This window comes from Osmia lignaria, chromosome 13 (assembly GCF_051020975.1).
Source record: "Osmia lignaria lignaria isolate PbOS001 chromosome 13, iyOsmLign1, whole genome shotgun sequence".
Taxonomy (NCBI): domain Eukaryota; kingdom Metazoa; phylum Arthropoda; class Insecta; order Hymenoptera; family Megachilidae; genus Osmia; species Osmia lignaria.
The window spans coordinates 3,324,093-3,347,864 of NC_135044.1; the positions used below are offsets into that span (position 1 = coordinate 3,324,093).

Genomic DNA, 23,772 nt, shown 5'->3' on the forward strand with positions numbered 1-23,772 from the left:
CCATTCCATAGAATTCGGTTATCACGTTGCCCATTAAGAGAGAGCACGCACCCTTCGTGGCTCGGCTTATCATCTCCGCGATAACGACAGCTACGTTTTTCACCTTGTCTCGAGGGTCGTAAACGTTCCAGCGTTGTTGGAATTAACTTTCGTCCAACTTTCGTCGCTCCTTGACCCCTGTCCTCGAGTTCTTCGGAAGAGCGATGGAATTTTTGAATTGGTACAAACTCCTTACGATGCTTCGGGGAATATTCAAGTTGTTTCTACCAATTACCAAATCTATCGAATAAAACGTGCTAGAAATTTGTGAGACTTTTTTGTTTGTTTTCGGGGGTAACGTAAGAGGGTCTCTGCGAAAAATTTTGCCCGTTAGAGAGACAATTCAATGGCCGAAGGGGAAATAATGAAGGGCCGTCTCGGGAATTGGTATTTACGGCGTTCATAGAGGGAGAAAGGTGTTTTATAAAAGTAGCTATTTCAGGGCGTGGAGAATCGTGTTTCGGGGAAATGGATATATGCAAGAGGGGCGCTGAATAGAAAGGAAGGTAAACATTTTATGGAAATAAGTGTACTGTTATTTTTCGAATGTATTCGGACATTTCTCTTGATTTAATGGAACCTCTCGTTCGGAGATTGCGAGTAAATGTTTTGCGTGGGCGTAGGGGTTGGATAAAGTTTGCTGACTCGTCGAAGATTATAATGAAGATCCTTTTATGTTTTTGTCGTGCTTTCGATCGAGTGTTTTCTATTTGTTACGTAGATTATGGTCTACTCGAATTCTTTCACTTCTCAGTAAAAATAAATATTTTAAATGCTTACGAGTTTTCTCTCCGGTGATACAAGGATTCGACGAGTTAAAATGAGAAAAAAGGGGAGAATAAAATTTGCCCTCCTTTCCTCAGAAGCTTCATGAAAGTTTCGGAAATTCTTCGCGTTCCTGCCGGACGTACAATTCACAGTGGACCCACCGATCGTTGAATTCCTTTGCGTTTGACAGTTGGATAGGTTGTTTTTAATATAGCTTGTTACCTTTGTTCAAGTTTCCTTCGGGATGCTTTCAAAGTTCTTCTCGGAAGTTTCATATATAAACTTAAAACTCAGCGCAACATAATGCAATCTTTCTTTCGTCGTTGGAGCGAAGAAATAAACATTGTTTAACGACCACTATTTAAACCGTACTTGATATTACATCATTTCTCTGGCATTTGTAACTTTTCGAGTTTCTGAACGTGTCATAAATCTTGTCACGTTGTATCAAATTATCATCATAACCTACATTCTTTTCATCCAGCTTCCACAGTATCAGCTTACATAAAGAAGCATATATTACCAAGAAAAAAAGAAGAGAAGGATATGACCAGTGTTCTTGTCAGAGGACACGACACAATAAGCCACTCGTCGAATACTAGAACATACTAGAGAACTTTTTTACACTCCAGCTTCTTCAGTATTCTCCTATTGTTTTCTCCTTGTTGTTTTTTAGTTAAGAGTGACGCTAATTGGCCAAGGACGCGGCCACCACGTCCAATTATGTCCACAACGGTAGATTTACCTTGGTGCGGGTCGAGTGATGCTTATTTTCAAAGGGAAGGATATCTACTCGAAAGCGATTTCCCTCCGATACGTGTCTAACGTTTGATCCGAATGTATATTGGTACATGTGATAGGGATGTTTGTTCAAACTTCAAAGTGATTCCCGGTTAAACATTTGCTGAAAATACGATTGAACCTGCCCGCGAGTCTGGCCAGAATTTCATTTCGAACTGTATTCTCTGTAGCCGATATTGTAAAACGGAGAAATCCGACCGTGGGCGACCGAATAAGTAGAATAACACTGTAAATAATCAGACGCTCGATAAGGTCGCGAGTGGGTAGACAAATATCTAACTGGAATTTCATTCCGAATCATATTTTGTACACGGTGTGTCCACAAAAAAATGGAGCAGAACAGTAAAGTTTGTCCCGAGTAGAATAGTACCGTGGGTGGTCAGACAAGTGATATGGGTCCGTGAACGGTCAGACGGGTGTCTGACTGGCATATGATTTCGAGGAATTTTTGTTCTTTATCGATCCTTCGGACGAAAACCGTAAGGGAATATAAAATATTTGGAAAATTCACTTCGCATCAGGAACTTGTTCTTTTTCAAAGCTACCCTTATCATCCGTATTGCAGTCTCTTTGCTGACACAATGCATCTTGTCACCAATTTAACCTGCCAATTGTCGATTCAGAGGAACGACAGCTCGCTTTCTCGCTAGTTATTTTCACTGAAAACGTTCGGACCAGTGAAACACGTCTCAGGGATACAATGCGAGTCGCGATTTTTATCAGACCGGTCGATCGACACTGCTTTAACGCGGTCGCTTTTATTGGCAGAATCAGTCCATCGGGTTAGAATTGCGATTACGAAGAAAAATTACACGCTTCGCAATCACTTTTCAACAAACCCACGAGTCAATGTTAATGACAATAGCGACACGATCTTATCGTTAACACTTTTCTAGTTGGTGCTATCGTTCAATTTCTTAGCTGCAATATTCTGTAATAATCATCTAAGTATTCAGAGCACGGATGAGGTGCAAATCGACCTAATTTGATAACTTCGTTTCGACCGCGTAGCTGTATTTAGTTATGAAATTTTATTTAGAATGGACTAAATTTCTTAAGACTAGGTTAGAAAGCATAATCCTGTGGGGGTTGTTTTACTTTGCTGATAGCATCTTGGACACTACCCTCCAAGAATTCACCCCTTAAATATGAGTTACCACGTTTAAAAGAAGAAATACGCTGTTTTTTATCTTTGATGACTGTATAAAGCTGCCAAATTTGATCAAAATTGCAAATAATAGCGATGTTGGTAACGTTCCTTAGCAGGATTACCCCAGGCTGAAATAAAATAGGAAAGGGTGCTTTAATAGAAATACTTTTTATCCTTCGATCTTTAAAATATAATTCCACGTTAAATTATAGGGTTTATCTATGAATCTTTTACCTTGTACTCAATCTGCTATTAATCTTTGGGATCCAGAAACAAAATTAATCAAAGTTCTAATCTCGATTTGGACAATTTTTTTCTGCTGTCTACGCACATCCTTCCCTCGATTACGATATATCTAAGTCAAAGAATATCATCAGTGGTCACGATACATTATCTCCTTGTTTTCTTATCAATTCATGGGCGACTATCGCTTATCGTCAGACCCTGAACGCCCAAAAGTTTCCGTGTCCCAAGATTTATAGATCTATGTCCGGCAAATTTTCTTTGCCCTTTTCCTCTGGCAAACGTTGCTACCATTTTCAAGACTTCCCTTCGTGATCCAGAAACGCAACTGCGAGAACTCGCATCCGTCGATTCAATATTTACGCTGGAGAACGGGGAATGGTCGATGAAACGGGGTAAAGACGGAAGTGAAGTCGAGATAGCGCGAGATTTGCCAGGAAAGAACGGAAACTATGGCTGTGTACGAAAATACGCAAGAAAATATGAATTTTTTTGCGACTAAGGACGAAAGAGAAATATTTCCTGCGGACTAGAGTCTGAAATACTTAAATGGAACAGAAGTCGGGTTAGTTAGAAACTTATTTAGTTTATTTTTCAAGAAAAATTAGCTTGATTCTAAAGGAACCAGGATGAAATGGAGCTTAAAAGTTAATTGGGTGGTTGCAGTAAATTAAAAGGATTCGTGGATGAATTTTTTTTTGAAGAGCAAAATCGAGCTTTGATACCTGTACACATTAAAGGGTCGATTATTGCACGAATAATGCAATTAATGTATTGCACCCGACAAAACGAGTTACAGAGTGAGAAAAAGTGACAAAGGGCAGCATGGTACATTAATTTCACTCGCCCTCCCTTTTCATTTCCGCCATCTGAACAGATCATTTATGAAGCTCGGATCAAATTTCACGTGGAAAATTTTTTAGAATTAAAACTATCCCTTTGATTTCCTTGCTACAAGTTCCAAATTGTACTAATATTAAATTTACATTTCTGACTATAAAGATGAGAACAGATTTTTGCAAACTGCCCGAAAGGAAGAAAATCATCCCCTATAACGATTTCAAGTTTACGAGGAGGCGTCGTATGGTCAACATATGGGAAAGGATTAAGCTGTAGAGGGCGGACAGCAGGGGTGGTGAATATATGGAATATTGGGGTCTTTTTACGAGGAATTGTAATCTTCTATGTAGCGAATCATGATTGATGCCCGGAGATTTTACGACCTATAAATTCGTTAATTTCGAACAAAAAGTAAATAATAATTTTCATCGACAAGCCACAGAATCTTTTTTCATTAATAGATAATTGCTATGTCAAGTTAATTAATACCCCTGTTTACTCCACAGAAATTTGTCGAAGTGCAAAATATATTAATTGAAATTTTCAAGGGAAATATTTCTCCTTTGATATCGTTTTCATTTTTTGAACGTACGTTATATTCGTTTAAGGTACGTTTTCACGTGACAGTAAATGGCGACCTTTACTCACGAAATATCATGAATCTTTTTGTCGTAGAAGTCACGAAATGAAATCGGTAAACCATGGTAAAGAGTATATTATCACACGACCGTTGAAATGTTTTGGGTTAAGCTTATTTAAAGAGGGGGAGTGGAAACGGTAATTTGATGTTCAACAGTATCGCGAAACCTTTTTCCCCCATCCCTTGATCGCGTGATGTTAGCCTAACCGTGAATTACCATTTCACGCGGTGGCCATAGGAAGGCAGATTGAAAGATCGATCGAGAAATGGCTGGTAACTCGTAGCTCGGAGGGGAAACGTGAAATCTCCTTTGTTTCGTCGCGTGACGTTTTCTACGCTCATAAATTACCGTCGTTTAACACCTTTCTCTTTCGACAAAGCCAAGAGAATAAATTAAAAAGAATTTATTGCGTCTCTGAAGCCTGCATTTCACTTGAGATTTTCTCGAACTGTAAAACCCTCTATTTTTTACATCGAGCAATCAACATTTATCATTCGTAAAAGAAAGCATTTGTAGCTTCTTTTTGTTTCTTTTTAATTCGATCCAATACATTACCCAGATTTTGTTCCATTCTTATTTATCACGAGTTTCCAATTTCCAATTTCATCCCCTAAGCGATTCGGTCGCAGGGAAACAGTGTGGTGAAGGAGATTCTTCTTGAAAAACCGACAGAGCAAACATTCCTCGGGAGGAAAATGGCTGGCCATTATAGTCATTGACGAAGTACCGAGGATCTATCTTGGCGAAAGTTTCATCGTGAAATATTGCTGCTGACGTTCGTCTGGAACTTCTTCATCGTTCCTTTGTCTGGATATCCGAAAATGCAGCCTGTGCACACGTTGAGAAACGCAAATCTTTTGAAGGGTAAACTTTTGCCATAGTAGATTAGCAGGAATTCCATCAGTGATAGCCAGAGTCACATTTATTTCTTCTTTATACTTCCCTTTTGTGCTCGGAGCTTACATCTTCCGAAAATTCTACTCCTTTCACGCTGTCGTCACGAACTTCCGCCGGATTTCCTGATACGCGAATTTACGTCCAACGTCGTTTGCACGTTCGGACGTTCTGCAGGTTGTTGGCTCGATTCTGTTCGTCTTTATAAACGAGAAGAAAATTAAAAGTAGCATTTTTTAAATTTATAATTTGTCAATTTGAAAATAAAGATTTCCCACTGTCATTTATGAAAGAAAGAGGATGAATCACTATTCAAACGCACCCTTATAAAAATTATACACAGCCTAAATACACTGAAAGGCTAATTTGATCGCTTACGTAAATCCCGGACCCCTGTCCAGCCAAAATCGATGGAGTATCGTCCACTGGTCACCTTATCAAATTCCTGTGGTCGCGATTATCCGGAATCTCTTCTAATATCGATCAGTTCTTACGACATAGACGTGGGTAACTACGTCTTCGTAAGTAGTTACGATCAACGTGTAGCGATTTTCGATAAGCAAACTGCCACGTCAAGACACATAATCGACGTAGAGCCGATCGTTTACGACCTCCTCGAGGATGCATCTTACTTTTGAAACAATGGACCCCGAACGGGTGATGCATCGAGTCCTTGATAAATGTCTTGGTGTAATGTTTCAAAGAAGAGCGATGGGGATGATTAATGTCTTAAATATAAATTTGACCTTCTGGTAGCAAAACACAGTCTGCCAATGATGCTCTATTAATTAAGAACGTTTTTATAATCCTTCGATTTGTTTTACCTGTCGACTGATCGAGAAAGGTAGAGAGCGGATGAAAGTTAAATGGGAAGAGGATTAAATAGAAAGGATCCTGATTCGAATGTTGATGCTGGCGACGATCGATGCTCGGTTCTTGTCGCTGGATTCCTTCGTGCTTCGACTACGATATCGGAGAAAAGTTTTCGGTGGTGTTTGGAACTGCACCGGGAATAGGGAAGGCAAGTTTTTACGTGTTAATTTATCGAACGAACATGGCATTGGATTCGAAACATTCGAAGAGTAAAAGGAACAAAGTTGTTGATTTATATAAGCTTATCAAATGGATTTCGAGTATTTATTGAAATACCACATGGTATCAATTGGATGATTCATTAATCATAATCCTTCTATGGGGTTTATAAGATAATACTCCAATTCTGTCGAAGTTACTCGAACTGAAAGAAAAAGAAAAATGCTTTGTATGAGATTGAATTTGTTCGGGGTACGAAAGATTAAATCAGCATCCAGCCGAGAAGAGTGTACGAAACAAATTTACAAGAGCTTACCCTCGAATCCAATAATTTCATCGAATCCCCTCGACTGCTTGTACAATTCCAACCACCCCTTAGATCCACGAATTACCCCGTCGATTTTTCGTCGTAGAAGATTCACCGTCGAGCCCTGCAGCGACTACCGAAAGAAAATAAAAGGGGCTTCGTCTCATTAACGGAGACAGAGCATCCCCTAGATTCTAATTCCAATAATCGAGAGTCCCCGCGGTGCTAAGGAAATCTCTTCAGACGCACCACACCCTCTGGCATTCCCCAACGAAGGGTACAAAGACAAACTAAAAACCATGGAAATAATACTCTTGGCAATTCCACGATTACTCATTTATTCATTTACTATTTTGCTGCCAAATGTGATTATCTTCCCATAGAAAACTTTTATAACAGAAAACTGAAATATGAACGAAAAGTCAAACGGTGTAGCGGCTTGTCGCGCGCTTTTAATCAACCCTCCGAGGGTTGAACAGTCATATGGACAGAGTTGAACCGATGAATTCGGACGCCGCGAGGAGCGATAACCGAAATTAGCCGGCACGCAGATGTGTTTACACGCGGGCGACAGCGTAGCGAGAAGATGGTAAGCGGAAGGGAGCAGAGCGATTCGTAGACGAAAGACAGAATGAGCCGAGAGTGATAGAGGGGTTGCATGGGTGTACGTACGTGGTACACAGAGGGCAGGAACACAAAGAAGGGGTAGCTGGGAGGAGGGCGAGCAAGGGGCAAAGTAGTTGACGGGGTATGGTCGGGCGAGGGTGGCTGGTTCGGTAAGCGTCGGCGAGTCGGGGCAGAGGAAGGGAAAGGAGGAATAAATGGGGAGCGACGCAGTCCTGTCGGGAGCGTCACAGCGGGCGGACGCTCATCACCGACGCTTCTCTCGCTCGCCTCGCCTCGCCGCCTCGCCTCGCTGCCTCGCCTCGCTCATTCTCTCTCCCTCCCTACCCTCCACCCTCTCCCTTCGCTCTTTTAGCCAGCATCGCGTCGTCATCTCCACATCCAGCAACAGCCGAGTCGCTCGCGAGACGTAGCATCAGCCTCACCCTCTCGGTTACTCCGACAACTGCGTGCGTGTTCTCCTCAAAGGGCGCATACTTTTTCTTATCATCCTTTCCATCCATCCTTGCCGCCTCCTGCGCGGCCCTTTTTCATATTCTACGTTTCTTCGTTACGTTGCTCTTTCTCTTCCAATACCCCGTTCCCTGTTACCCCGTCGACAGATGCGCGAAATCACTTCCGGTCAGATGTTATCAGTGAACTTGTGCAACGATCGGTCAGTGAAAAGATGAAGGGAATATCGGCTTGCGGAAGCACGAACCGTTGGAGATCGACCATCAGTGACGGGGAGGACCAGTGTCTCGGTGCCGTTTCCGGTTCCTACGCGACCACGTTTCGTTTCTCGATGTTCGGACATGTGGTCGGACCGTGTTGAAGCCTCACACGCGCGAAGAACTGACAAGATGCTCGGTACCGATTCTCGATACCCATCCTGTTAACGGGAGAGGTAGATCAAAATCGGCGACAGGCTCGTCGGAGAAGCGATTCCCTGGAGGGTAACTGCTCCCGCCGGAATTTTGCTAGTTTCCGAAACGTGACAACCGTGATAGAACCGAGACGATGTTTGGTACGACGTCTCGTCTGTCGTGTTAATGAGAGTGACAAAGTTAAAGGACGATAATGATTTTCGAACGCTACACACCGGCGATGGTTGATCAGAAATTTCTAGAGTCGACCATGTAAAAAAGTTATAAAAAAGGGGAAGGAGAATTTCACGCTTGATGCCACCCTCGATTGTATCTAATTTCGTCGAAATGTTACAGAGAGAAAAATGAATATCGGACGATGCCGAGGTGTTTTAAGAATTAATCGAATGAATTAGTAAAGTCAGATTCGTTGCCGAGTGACGATTAAAAGACAAAGCGAGGAATTCGGGCGCCAGAAGTGCATCAATTATTCGCGGGGACACGAAAGTTCGATTCGTTTCGATCGGAACCTTGAAATGACACGCTGTTCGCTCGAGGGTATTAATAAACTGGTTGAAAGAAGCTTTATTCTCGGCGGCAACCAGGAAAGTCAAGATCAACCGGCCTTTATTGAATAATTAATATGATTTCCTGATGAACTTGCTTAACTAGCCATTTCTTTAACGAGCTGTGTTTTAACTGCTGCCAAGGGTCCTTGAAAAATGTCACTCAGAGAAGGATGGTTGTTCTTCAAACCTTTCTTCCTGTCATTTTTCCAAGAATTCAAGTTAATATTATATTTATTTATGTTTTCAATTAGTTGTGCTCAGATTTATCGAATTATTGCAATGTTCCACTAATAATGTTTCTGATTTCTTTTCGCTTCGAGTTTATCCGCTTAATAAATAAAAATTTTCATACATTTACATCATAGTGGACGTAAATTTACAACAAAATCGAATGGTGGAAAATTTCGAAGATAATCTAAGCGTTACTCGTACCCTGAGATACCATATAATAATAGCTGAAGGGAAGATCAGCGAAATTTCCATGATCCAGTTACCCTGAATGTATTCTATTTTCCTTCTTTCTTTTTCTTATTTTTATTTAATTATCGGCCTCGAACGACGGGTATTATTTCAGTGAACCCCAGATTTACCTGTAAAACCACAACGATCGCGAATTCGTTTAGCGAATTGATTTAAAGCTCGATCAAGGTTGACGGGTCGTTTAAATTCGGCCGCTGAACGTCTGGAATAAAGGTCTCGAAATCCTGTGATTTAGAGGAAATCAAGACTGGCCGCGTCATTGCATTACATAACTTAATTGCTGAACCGTAACTGGCCTTCGGCGATATTGCAACTCTCTGTCCCGTGTGTGTACATGGTAGGACGGTATGGGTATGTTTATTCAACGTCAAGCTCGAGCTGATTTTAGTAAAATTACCGTCGTTGCTAATGGTCGCGGGCTTCCTCTTGTGGCGGTCGCTCGATATCGATGTATCGAAGATACATTAACTTTAACGAACCGAGACGAGTGCAACGATTCGAACGAGTTACCGATACGTTTTTCATCGCGTGACACCCTATATTTTAAACATTTTCTAAGCCAGACTCTGGAAAAATGACTAAGTTAACGCTGGATAATCATTTATGCTTCCGATCGACAAAATACCGTTGGTAACGAAGGTAATTTGTTTAAGTAGGACCGATATGTCTGCTCCTCCTGATTATGTCACTGATTAACATCGAGGTTGAATTCTGAAATTAAATTGACTTTACAGTGGTCTATCTTACATTATTTCATAGGTGTTTGATATAACGATTATTTAATGAAACAATTAAAAATGAGTGTATTTAATTTCTTTAAGAAATGCATATTAAGATATCATTTCCTGTAAGATAAATTCAATCCTCTTTTTTATTGTTTTATTAAGAATCTTCCTTAGGAGGATTCAGGGATTAACTAAATTCTTTAAACCAATTATCTGATTGTCCTTTAATTAGTTAAATGTACACGGGGAACGAGTGTTCTTTAAGTCCTCCTGCACTCTGGAGGGAAATACAATTCTCTGTATTTACAAGAGTTTCAGGAGATGTACTTACAAATGTTTGAGATTGTACGGTCGTTGCAGAGTAACGGAAAATCCTAATGAGTTTTCAGTAGGTTAATATTAGCGAAGCGATTACAGGAGATATACATTCTAATCAGTGACCTAATTTCTAGGAGGCAGACGCACCAAGATGCTCTGGCTAACCCTTCATTAGTTGCGATGTTTCCGTTGAAATAGGAAAGGTGGCTTTCCTCTCATTACTTAACCAGATTACAAAGAAGTATGTCTTCCACTTTTTATTAGCAATTGAAGCTCGCTGGATTTTAGAATCTCTCAGTTAAATAAGAAGAAGCTTGCCGGGAGTTCTTGCTTACTTATTTATATAGCAGAAAACCGAAGGAGGCAACAACGAAGCCTCGTTAGCGTAATGGTTAAGGTGTTCGCTTTCTATTCGAATGCTCCCTAGATTCAAATCCCTAGAATCTTCCAGTTTCTCCTCTGTATAAATTACTAGATTCTAGTAGTTTCTTACTAATTATCAGTATCATGATATTCAGTAATATTTCAGTAGAAATAATACCAAAATTCGCATGAAACTTGTATATAGAATCAAACGAAAGGAAGCAATTTAAAAGATACTAGCAGAAGATGGAGGAACAAATGAAGAATTGTTTTAAAATTTTCAAAGAATCCCCAGAGAAACATCGCTGATTGAGATAGGAACGATAATGAAAACGCATATCGGAGCAATAAAAGTGGAAGAAACATTACGTATCCGTGAAATATCTGATAGAAAAAGTTGCGAGGTAATAATCCGAGCACAAGAGAAAAACGTCAATACTGAAAATAACACGGGAAGCTCTGGTACGACAATGGTCCCCGGGATTCCTCGGGAAGAGTTCAACGAAAAAGGGATGGCGCAAAGAACTCTGCCGGTATATATGTATATCCATTGGGATAAAAACGAGTGGTCGTGCCTCGGGAAATCCCTTCGGCGTCTCTCGCGGACAATTCGCTTTTCATCCAATAAAATATTCGATTCGAATCCTTCTCTTGCATGGATTCTTACGCTCCCCCGAAGGAGAAGCGTTGATTCCCGATTCCAGTAAGGATGTTGTTCACCAATGATTCACGTCGATTCTTCAAAGCGATTGAAACGTACGAAGGGAAGTCCAGCCCTGTTAACGCCTACGACAAACAGTTTGATTTACTCGACAAAAATAGGCAGACGTACAAAAAATCCGCCTCCGTGGCATTCTGCTGTTCACCCTTGTTGAACTCTGACTTTTCCCACCGCTTTTTTCTCCCTTTGTTTCATACAACAGAGAAAGTTTTTGCTCTTAATACTTTCACGATTTTCGTCGTTTCATCGTTCTTTCTCCACCCGAAACGAGACTGTAAATTTTTAAGTAATCAATAAGAGCTCGTCAAACTTGCCAATTGGAAAACGTCGAAGATATATTGTTTCTGTGTTGTATAAAATTTTTCAAAAATTCACGGACTTGAAATACAAAATAGAGTAAGGTCAAAGTGTTAACTAGCATCGGTTGAAAATATAGAATAAAGGAAGGTATCTCGGTGCACTTGTATTTTCAACCATCTATGCAAAGTTAAAAGCTTCTTTAACGGTCCTTGCACAGCGTCGCGTGAAATCGATAAGCCAAGTTGTTGGTTCGTTTGTAGATGACTGCATGGTCGAGCAAACCACGACGGATTAAGAGGAATCGTCGGTCGGACAGAAACGAATTTACGAGCGCGTCGCCTGAAAACGGTTTGATATCGTCGCACTGGCGACGATAGTAAAATTCGTAAGGCTGATCAAAAATTCAAAAAACCGTTTTTACGGGCGACGTGCAACGACCGACAGCCCCCACATTTCGGGAACGAACGACGGATTGATCGTTCCTCCTTTCATCCATTATTTTCGCGCCGTGATTTCATCAGCCGGATGAAATATTGTTCAGAGATGATTAACTTATATCGAAAGAAAGAAACAAAATAGGATACAGCACTGAGATAATTTATTGTTTATATTTTGAAACATATTGATGATTGCGTTCATTGGATATTATTGTTTGCTTGTGATTTGTACCTGATGATTTATTATTGTTACTTTTTTTCCTTTTAATTAAATGCCAGAATAATTGTGGCTTTGTAACTGTATTTTCTCTCCTCTTTCAAAATCGTTGGAACAGTTACGTTTTTATTTTTACATTTGCATTTCTATGCTCGGATAAACGAAACGGAATTATTCAAATAACAATACCTCTGAAGGTAGAATTTTCAACAAACCTTCAATTTAATATAATTTAACTTGAATATTTTATTTTAAAAAAGGGGATACACGTTTAAAAACTCTTGGACATATTATTTCTCCTAAATAACTGATCACACATCCGCCACTGAATTAACTCTGATAAAATATCCAATATCTGTTAGTAAAAAACTGCGAGCCGTGTATCGAGTTTGAATATTCAAAGAAATTATATATCAAAATTTTATTTGAACGTAAATTGATATATTGCAACGGCGAAGGAGCGATATGAAATTGCGTGAAACGAAAATTGTAATAATTTTTGAAAATGAAGAGGCACGCAATATAGGGGTGGAAAAATCGCGCGAAATGAACATTGCAGTTCACGGAAGGATCATTTTCCGATACGCAAGTAACGATTTCCCCGGGTGTAAATTTTTCATCGTTCGTCGAACGCGTGACTACACATTTTAAAAGCGGTTCCCGTTTAATCCGTGGAATCTTCTGGCCAGGGTGTCACATACGTGGCTGCGAGTGTGTGCAACGTGTGATAGCGTTTCGATCCGACACACGAAAGAGAGAACGACACGTTGAAAGGCAATTTATGTCCGTATCACGCAATTTTCCGTTCGAGCATTGATACTATAAAAAACGGTGGCGACGAAGAAAAAGCTTTATTTTCGCACACGTTTGAAAAAAAAAAAGAAACGAATTCGCGAACTATATTCTTCATTCTCGTTGATCAACGAATATCTGTTATTATTATTTTTTCATCTTAAATGAAAAATGTTGCTCGATATCTTTTTAAAAATGTATCAACCGTGAATAATGTTTTGGCTAAGCGACAGTGATAGTAATTTGATTAATACACGGAAATTATTTACAAAGTTGCAAAGCAATTATTTCTGAAACGTTGCCTTCGATCATCGGAAGCAACGAAAGTATTCAAATGACGAGCATACACATCGTCCTCCGTACATATGTCACGATAAATCACCTGCCAATCGTTCTCCATAAATCATACGTCAGAATTTGTGCGATCGTTTGACAATCCTGTCCATATTTTCTATTTCTCTCGTAAACCAGCCCGGGTAATATAATCAGAACACGTGTTATCCGTACGAGCTCTGTATCAAACATCGTCGATCAATAACTAGAGTGGCACAAGATAAAAAGGCGTCTATCACGGTCGTCACCGACTCTCTTGGCTCGTCTGGTCTGACAGAAATAAATTTTGCTCGAAGAAAAAATATAAATTAAAGTCAGAAGAGGCGAAGGAGGGTGGAAGAAAAAAAAGCTTTTCATCATTCATGTCGACGATTAATAAAATGCCGAGGTAGATAACGAGCTTGGTGATCGATTCGAAAAGCTGACATTGAAAGTCAGCCTGCGACGAAGAGGAAAGAGAAGCTCGCGAGTGATTCGCGATGAAGAAACAAAGCTCGCAAGCTTTCATCGGCTTCGAGGAGAAGTGATGTACGTTAGGGTATCTTGTAACGTTGGACGCGTTCGAACGGTACGAAAATCGTTATCGACCAGAAAATTGATCGACCGTTCGATGAACCGCGCGCCATCGTCCGCGCGGCCGTTCGATCGAGCTACGAACGGTGAGGAACACACCTTTTAAACATGAGTGATTCAGTAAACCGTGACGAACGATTACACGCCGCGATGCAGCTGACGGGACGCGGTACGTTTAGTGAAGTGCATCCTGGCGATAAACAAACAAAGTTGCATAACCGTGCCAGCGACGTCCCGGCCGTGGCCGACCTGACTTGAGCAGCTACGCGGACAGACGTAAATGTCACTGAGAAGGTCTGTGTTACGTTTCCACTGTTGCAATTAGTTTAATTATAAGATGCAGAAATTTGTGGAAAATACAAACTGTCGACGTGGACAATTCAATTTGAGTCTTTTACGCTTGTAATTATATCACTGTCGGTTCAGTAACTAATTAATTCAAGTAATTGTTCGTTTCTCATTTTAATCTGTTTTATTGTTTTTTCTTAAAAAATGAATGCTCCCTTGAAGAAATGTTAAGTGTCTCGTTTTCTAAAGATTGTATAAAAGGGAGGAGATGAAAGGTCTCGAGATACGTGGGGTGAAAAATTGGAAATTGAAATATTTGAGGGGAGAAATGTTGAGAAATTAGGAACGTCAAGCGAGATAATAAAATATTCGGGGTTTAGGAGCTGCGAAACAAGGCGAAATAAAGAATTATGATAACCAGTGGACAGAATTATGCTTATAAATTGAATCAAATGAAAGTGAACAGTAATACTTTTATAGTAATTGAAAGATAGGATATACAACGTTGGTGTTTCTAGTATTAAATTCGAGGAGGGAAAAAAGATTGGCAATGCAAAGTTAGCCGACGCGATCGTAGGGAAAGTCCATTTCCCGAGATGTCATCAGCTAGCGAAAAGAGAAGGTTTCATCAAAAAGAATCGAGTGTCCGTGGAAAAAGAGCGGCGTTCAAAATTGCCAGACCTATTGGATGCTTCCTCCGAAGTGTTTACCCAACTTTTCCACTTTTCATTTCAGCTTCCTTTCTGCACCCTTGTGTCCTATCGCCAATGAAGTAGAAATTTCGAAATAGAATAAAGATTTTCTTGAAAATTTCAACTACAACGGTTGCTCGCAATTGTATTCAATTACAAGCACAGAATTTATCAGCTGCATTCTTCTTGAAAATATTTGGAAAATATTTCCCAGTTTTACATGAAATTCCTTCAATTTCACGCATTCCGCTTAAATCGACCAGCACCCTGGTGTCACCCAACACTCCTCTCTGTACATTCTTGTTTGAAGGAAAAATCTTTGGCATCGTTCTTTTAATTATCAATCTGTTTCAAAAAATTGATTGGAAATCCTCGAATCCAGCCAAAATTGTCCGTCGTCCCTCTGGTTCAATTTTCTCGTTGGAACGATCGTTCCGAATTTCCTCCACGTTCTCGGTACAGGATTGGTTCCCGCGATGAATCGTCAGTGTCTTAAAGAGGAATCGCGTGGTGTGCCAAGGTTTTTTTAGTAATTTGCCTCGATTCTGCGAGCCAGGCCTAAAATCCTGAGTCCGATCACGTCCCGGCTCGACGGTAGCTCGTGGAACGAAGTTTCGCGCACGTTTAACGGACAACTGGGACGTTTTATCATTTTCACTGGTGCTCGAGATACGAACCGGGTCGCGGGAACAATGTCTACCTCTTATCGACGAGATCTCGCTGACGACAGTTAGACAGAAGTTCGTTCAGCTTCCGCCCTCGGTCAAACTTCGCGATCGTTCTACGGAATCTTCCCTCGGTTACTTTGGATACGAGCATTTAGAAAGGGATTCGAGGATATTAAAGCTTATTGCCTCCCTTTTATCGCGGCTTCCTTTGATCTTCGACGAACGATACCGAGATTGAGAGCCCATCAGGCGTAAGGGTGAGTTTTCTGAGAAAGAGTTACCACATCACCCTTATATAATAAAATTCAACACTGTTTCGTACCTTCAGAAGCTTATGCAAAAAAATTCATGTAGTCAAGAGTCAACAGCACACCCTCTTACATCGTTATCAGATATTCTTGAACGTCTCGATCTTGCTCAAAACCAATACCCCGCCCCTGTTTGGTAGATTCAGAGGGGGTCAACCCGAAACTTTTTTATGAGAAAACTTCTGTCCGTGTAGTCAAACCGCAAAGAGGACAATACACAAACTCCGCGACAGCTTGGAACATTCTTGTCGAACAGCCATATCAAACGACATATTAAATAGGGAAATGCTTCTACGATATTCTTCATCCAAGTCTTTTCTTTTTCTTATTTTTAATCGCATCCTTAAGTTTGTATACCGTTCCTACGATTAACTCGAGTTAAGATATGAAAATTCTCTGAATTCTGGAAATACTTCTGCAAAACCGCAAACGACCAATGTTCACCGAAGTTTCTGAATGCTTGCCTCGACAGAAGTTTAAGCAACATCTTTGATCAATCTTTAAAGTAAACTTGGTGGATGCGGTTCTTAAAGAACATTGACGCTCTCTTGATATTCGCGGGATACACTACTTTAATTTAAACTTTTATTAACTTAGCTGATGAGGAATAGAAAATTATCGTTGAACATGAAGAAGGACGTTCTATCATGTAACTTTAACATTACAATAGAGAAAATATTAACACTTTATGTAAAATTTATCGATATCAAACTTTTGTTAAGAATTTTGGTCTATGTCTGACAAAGCGTTGACCCTTTTCACTGCTCTAGACTGAGTAGGTGTATAAAATTGTTATTGAACACGAAAAAGACGTTCTTCGATGTAACTTTAACATTATAATAGAGAAAATATCGAGACTGGATATGTCGATATCAAACTTTTGTTAAGAATTTTGGTCTATGTCTGACAAAGCGTTGACCCTTTTCACTGCTCTAGACTGATTAGGTGTATAAAATTGTTATTGAACACGAAGAAGACGTTCTTCGATGTAATGTTAACATTACAATAGAGAAAATATCAAGACTGGATGAAAAATTTGTCGATATCAAACCTTTGTTAGGAATCTTAATCTATGTCTGACAAAGCGTTGACTCTTTTCACTGCTCTGGGCTGATCACGCGTATAACGTAGGATTACGAGTCTTTCTCTTAAAAATTCTGAATTTCTGATCAACTAGAACGCTTTATTTGTTACATTGCTGTGATCGGATGATAGTTTACCACAGCCATGATAAACTTTTTCATCGTTTTCGGCACGCGCACGAAATTACACGGAAGAAATTGTCAGAACATTTTAAATATTCCAAGTGCAACACGAAGGGGTTGCAGACAAGGGTCGGTTACAAAGAGATGCAAAGAGAAACGAGGCCTTCTTCTTATTTACCCTTTTCGCGGGGCTGCTTGCTTTCGTGGCTAACGGATTTCATTCGTATGCAGATTAGAGGCTGGCCTGGGACTCGCACAATATTCCCTGGCACAATAACCGTGCTGGGACTGGCCTTTGCCGATTGTGTGGCGGCCAACTCGTGCGGAAAAAGTCAGCGGAAAAACGGCCGCCGATGGTAACGTCTGTTTCGTGCAACGCGATAACAACCTGGCGCCTTACTTTTACCGCGTATTGTTTCGTGAAAATGCTTTTTCGTTTCCTTCGAAAACGGCAATCGCTCGAAACGCGAACAATGTGTTCTGGAGAGTAGATCGTGAAAGGGGTGAGTTCGAAAGTGTTTCTGGGAATCAATTCTTTCAGGAAACGTAAATCGCAGGATTTTTAGCGAAGTGCATCACGAATAAAATTAATCGCCGAAATATTAGGTATGTTGTCTGTTTAATTCTCTAAGGTATTTCTAGAGCAACATACATACATAATCAAAGGGGACAGATTTTTTCCGGTGAAAATTTTTTTATGAAATTCTTGTGTCACGTTAAGTTCATTTAAGAACACGTTGGTTATCAGGATGGATTCTCGAGTCTAATGAGAAAATATAGTCGGAGTTAATAAGAATGAAAAATGAAGGAAGAAAAAGTTAATAAGGAGAAGATATACTACGCGTTAGTCGCAGTAGTATAATTATTCTTTCCGTAGACTTTGATTCTCGTTATTTTATCATTTATGTTGAACCACCGTCGCTAAATCCACATTACCTGAAATACGTTTAATAAATGATCGTTTATCAATTAACAATAAATAAGCAACCTTCAAACGGCAGCTCCATTCAATTTTAACACAGTATTGACCGAGTAAATTGTTGGAGAAACAAATGTTTCTAATAATCTATTATTCATTGAAAGGCGCACACGTCTAAGTAAATATGAATAACTTCATTCATACATATTACCTTGATATCAATACTAAAATAACGAGGATCGATGCAGGCTGAAGTAGCAGGATCAATAGATTCGTGAACAGTAGACAAAGGCCACTGAAAAATCCACTTGAAGCCTTCGTTGGCAAAAGCAGCAGATGTTTCAGGAAGGGACCCTCTTTGTATTGTCTTATCCGCTCTTAGACCTTAAACCATTTGCTCGAAAGTGACGGGGAAGAGAGATGCCGTTTGAAGCATGATCGAACTACGATTTCGACGATTGATCGTGCGCGAAAGATCGCGTGAAATTCTGGACAAAAATCCAACGAAACCCTCGGGCTATTCTGCGTTTAATTGGCCGTGGTTAGTTATTAAAACGATTTCCCGAGCTCGTGGATTACCTCATCGTCGCCGTACCGAACAAACTTAATTAACTCGCGAGCAGCTCGACGATTCGTCAGCCCGTTGCCAGTATCAAAGAACGCTTTCCTGTGAAAAGAGCACCCGTCCGATTTCGATGAAAGTGACTCAACCTCCGCGAGATCTTTACGTAGAGCATTCTCGCTGTCAAACTAGAGCTTACTCAATTTAATTATTTACCCTCGAAATTGGCAATGTTGACTCGACCCGATGTAACGGGTTCATTCATTGAAAAGCTATTCTAGCATGGACCTGACTTTTTCAGTCTCCCTTTGCAATTTTTTCACAAAGGAACCGTACAACTTTGTTCGTTTATATTTATATATTATTTGAAATTTTTTTTCAAAGAAATAGAATAAAAGGAAATGAAATCCCCCTTAAAGGGAATAATTGAAAAAGAAGAATAGTCGAACTGTGAGCATGATAAAGTGACTAGACGATCTTTCCTTCGATAGAAAAGAGGGATACTTGCATGTAACAATGGATACTGTTTCTCACTCGAAAAGAAAAGAAAGCTATCGGATGAATTTTTCACCGAGCACACGCATCAGACTATTAACGATGGTGAATCGTGTAAAATGTGAAAGAACGCGAAGAAAGCGTTCCTCTATCCATCATTATTCGAGGAGTAACAATAATGTTTCGTCTAACGTTCAGATCCATCAAGTAGTTTCTCGATTGTAAGAATAAAAGGTGAAATAATCCCATCGCGAATACACTTCAGAGCGAAGGGAAGCGCGAACCGATAGCCAAAACACGAATAGTTTTATCTTTGTTCCGGCTTTTCTTTGATTCGTGCCGGGAATATCGAAAACTTGCTGCAAGATTAAATTCGCAACGATATATCAGATGAAACGTCGGTTTTGAAGGCAAATATTGACGGTATCATGGCACAGTAGCTTTTAGATCTACCTTTTTAATTGCTTTTTCGCTTCTATGCCAGAAGAAATAAAGATGTCTGCATCGGTTTCCTTTTGTTTATGGTGTGTAGGAACGATTCGGCACGAGTTCGGAAATATAAACGAATTGGCTGTCGGTGAAAAATATGAAACCATTTTATTCGAGATTATATTTTGTGACACCAGTCGCGATGAATAATAATTATTTCTCGGTAGATTTCGAACGTAGGGAAAAGTGGATAGGTTTGAAAGGATTTCGCTCGACATCTTTCTTGATAAATGATTCTCTACTTTTTATCGGTATTGTACATGTTGCTTCGTCTCACATTCAACTTCTTGCGAAATGAGTTTCTTGTTAAGTCGAGTTTCGAACAAAAGTTTCTGCCCACCCCGCTGCTCTGAATATGATAAATACCGTGTAAGAAGATGAAAAACATCTGTTTTGTATTTTATTACACTTTTAATGGCACTTATTGTAGTACACTGATCACTGAAAGTAAAGAAACTGAACGCGACAACATAAAAGTTAGATACTCGAATACAACATTTAGTAGTATAGAATTCTCTGTGCAAGTAGTATAGGTCAGAAATAAATCAGACTGCACCAGCAGTCTATCCTTCATTATAAATTCGGACAGTTACGATATTTAAACACCTCTCTTTCTCACTGTATTCAGTCCATATTGTTATTAATTTAAATTTATTGCATAATTAACCATGATAATTTATAATTGGATATAATGTTATGATAATTAACTAAACAATTTCTCATTATTCAACCTTTTCATTCTCAATTATAAAGCACAAGGATTGTAATATCGTGGGGCATGATTTTTACAGTCTGTGTTTTATTATAATTTGCGGATATAATATCGTACGTGTACTCTAGGATGCTTTAAAACCATCCCTAATTAAATTATTCGCAGAATGAATTCTCGCGGTGTTCGCGAGATTCATGAAATACCACGTAGAGAAAGTCGTTCGCGATACGCGGTGTTTAACGTTTCTGCTAGAAAGAATTCGTTTCGATGCTGAAATTCTTTTTCCCGTCGAATTATGTGGAGCATGAATTTCATGCTAATTAATTGTTTTAATTAATGACTTTCACGAAAGAGTTGTTTCCTATCTTATATTTGATGATTAAATGGTAATCAAATATATTTTTGTGTAAAAAAAGGATACGTTGCGAAAAAATTGCAAGTTGTACACAGACACTGATAGATTGGTTTAATCTATAGACGCTGTTAATATTGGGGAATTATTCGACGGACAATATCGCACCTGGCTGCATTGATTTTTCACGCGCGAAAATATTTGAAATAATCGGGGGTAATTCGAACGCGAAGCCGGTAATTGGAAAACGTTCGAACGAAAATACCAGTTAACAGTAGCGAATTTTCCGATTGAAAAACGACCCGAGTGTCAGAGATTGAATACCCGGTTTCGCGTATCTTCGCAAATCAATCGAAATTCGTGAAATTGCTATTTACCTGTTAATTTCACTCGGTTGAACATTCGTTAATCAACCACCATATTCAACAGTAATTTCTCTGATCGATTTGAAAATATTTTCCACTCGGAAATGTCGGCTACATTTTTCACCGAATTTTACAGACAAAATTCGGTAACATTTTCGAAAACTTCAGGCACAACTCATGGGAATCGAACTTTTATAAATTGAATTCGCGACAGATGGATCGTTCTGAACTCGTTTACTCGAATACTGGATTCAATTTTCCGATGCTGGTTCTCATTCATTTTATTTCTACCGGGAATAAATTAATTTTAAATGGATTCTCATTCGGATCGTTTAAATATTATAATTTCGGTATACAAAAATCTCGTTTGGAAATTCCAATAGCTAATTTTAGTCGATACACGTATCATGGGAGTTAATTTTTAATATTTTTAACCCTCTATGAGTCGTAAATATCTGGGTAAAAATTTGCAAACGGATACGTGTTCGACGTGTGCAGCATCGATAATGAAAAAAACATGGTCTCCGTGGATTCGGTGAAGAGAGGAAACTTAATAATCGCGGTTCCACGAGTCGTAGAAGAACGTCGTTCTAAAGGTACCCTCTAAAAGCCTGTCAAAATTCAATGAGCCGGAACTTGGTTTGCCGGCGTTAAAATGCAAAAGGGATTCGGTATGGGTTATGGAATATATACATAAAATTAGACGAAGAGAACCCCTTAATCCCCGAGACGATATTCACGGACGCGAACCTTCGCGAAATCCTGTCGTTTATTGAGACATCCTAGATCGAAGCGGAATTTCAGTCGAACGATTCCAACGGAAATAATCCGATATCGCTCGCGACACTCGCTCGTGAATCTCGTTGTTCAACGCGTGATAGAAATTGGAATTCCTCTTCAAATGAGAGGTATTAACGTATCGCGTTAATATTCCGCCTTGACGTGCGCCGACCTCGATTTTCCGCCTTATTTATCGAAACGATGTTAAATATCCAACTCTTGATCGTATTTAACGTGCGTTTAATTCACGAGTACGAAATTTAATATCATATCTCATCGTGTTTAGAAGCGGAATTTTTGTATCATTAACGAGGAACAGATAATAATTTTAGGACTTCACACTCGTGTATATTATAAAATTTGTTCTCGAAGAAAATGGATCCATAATTTTGGTCAACGATGTTTACAAATCGTATCGACTCGAGCCTATCACCTGAATAATTAGTCATCGAGGATACTTCTCTGTCTTCCTAGAGACAGAGCATTGTCCTTCTGGAACATTTCGTTTCCATTAGCGAGATTATCCTCGCGGCTCGAGAGGTTGATCGTCGTGCAACGGAATGAAATTGAATAGAAATCGCCAGTACGTGCCTTGGCGTACTGATACCTCTCAGCGGGTCGTGGTTGAATGTTTAATGTTGTGTGAATTGAAAGAATTTCTGCCAGGCGCCGACTTTGTCTTGTAGCTCGATCCCTGGGATCTCCGTTTCTATCATTCGAGCCGAAGAAATTGATGGGGATAAGGAAAAGTTCCAAATGATGAAGCGGCAGAGAAGTCAAATATTTCAATTACAACAAAATAAATGTATAAAGAAGTAGAGTTTAATATTTGAATCCTTTGGAGATCGTTTAAAAGAAATTGGAAACCAATGAACAACATCTTTCTCGATTAAACTAACATCTATTTATTTATTTAATCCCTGACAAATTACCCTGACTCTCTCACGATCCGCACCAACAGTGGTATAAATTCTGAGGGCGAGTTGTTCGCAAACGTGATACCATAAATTCTATTTAACCCCTCCATTATCTGTTTGGTGCGAAGCTAAAAAGGTTCTCGAGAACGCACGACGGGAAGGTGGTACAATCGCTGGATGATTAACACGATGAACCTCGCTCCTTGAAACTAATTCAATGAAGCAACCAAGTGAATTAACCAACGTTTCCTGAAACTGGTTAGAGTGATTTTCTCTTAAAAGTTGCTACGTCTTGGAATCGACCACGAAACCACGTTCGTGGTGCATAATTAACGAAACTTAATCAACCACAGAACGAATATTCTAATAAGTTTATATCTTGATATTTTGCATCGCGATATCGCGAAGCGCTACATCTTTGTCGAATGATAATTAGCTTCAGTCGTTTTTTGCTAGGTGTTAATTATTCATGGAGTGGAATGATACTAAATCTTTTCTTTTTATAAGCTTCATAAAGTATATCATTAATTTATCGCTGTTTTAATCAGCCATGTTATGAATTTTTGAACCATCTGCTGCTATAAATATTGTGCAGAATTTTTATTGGATAATTTGCAGTCGTGTAATGACTATTTAGAATCCAAGTTTATATTAGAGTATTTTATATAGAGGGTGTTCGACTAGGGGTCGGTATTTTTGCAAAGGGTGTAGCTGGAATGATTCGGAACAACTTCCTCCTTTACCAAAATGCTCGTTAAGGCTTAATTTTTGAATTATTAATAAGAAAGGCCGAGCAATTTGATCGCGCAGGCTCAGCCTCGGGAGTGTCGGTTACGAGTCGAGCGCGACGCAATCGAGTAGTTTGTTTACAACCACGGTCGAGCACGGTTGTTGTAGCTAATACTCTCGCGGCTGCATGCTCTGATTACATTATTTCATAATTATTCATTTAATATTATTATTTTATTATTATTTATTATTATTATTTTATTATTTAATAATTTAATA

At 39.5% G+C, this 23,772-nt stretch overlaps 1 protein-coding gene across 6 annotated transcripts in view; it reads left to right on the top strand.

Annotated features, from left to right (window-relative positions):
• The window catches only part of SK (small conductance calcium-activated potassium channel), a 126,293-nt gene that overhangs the window by 56,502 nt on the left and 46,019 nt on the right, over nt 1-23,772 (top strand). The window contains exons 1-2 of one of the 6 annotated variants that reach the window (XM_034319103.2): nt 7,544-8,274; nt 13,736-14,306. The exons of 4 other annotated variants lie outside the window; for them this stretch is intronic. The gene's annotated coding sequence lies outside the window, so the exon portion shown is untranslated. Of the gene's footprint in view, nt 1-7,543; nt 8,275-13,735; nt 14,307-23,772 lie in introns of those variants that run through there. One more of the 6 variants, XM_034319104.2, reaches the window with a different exon arrangement.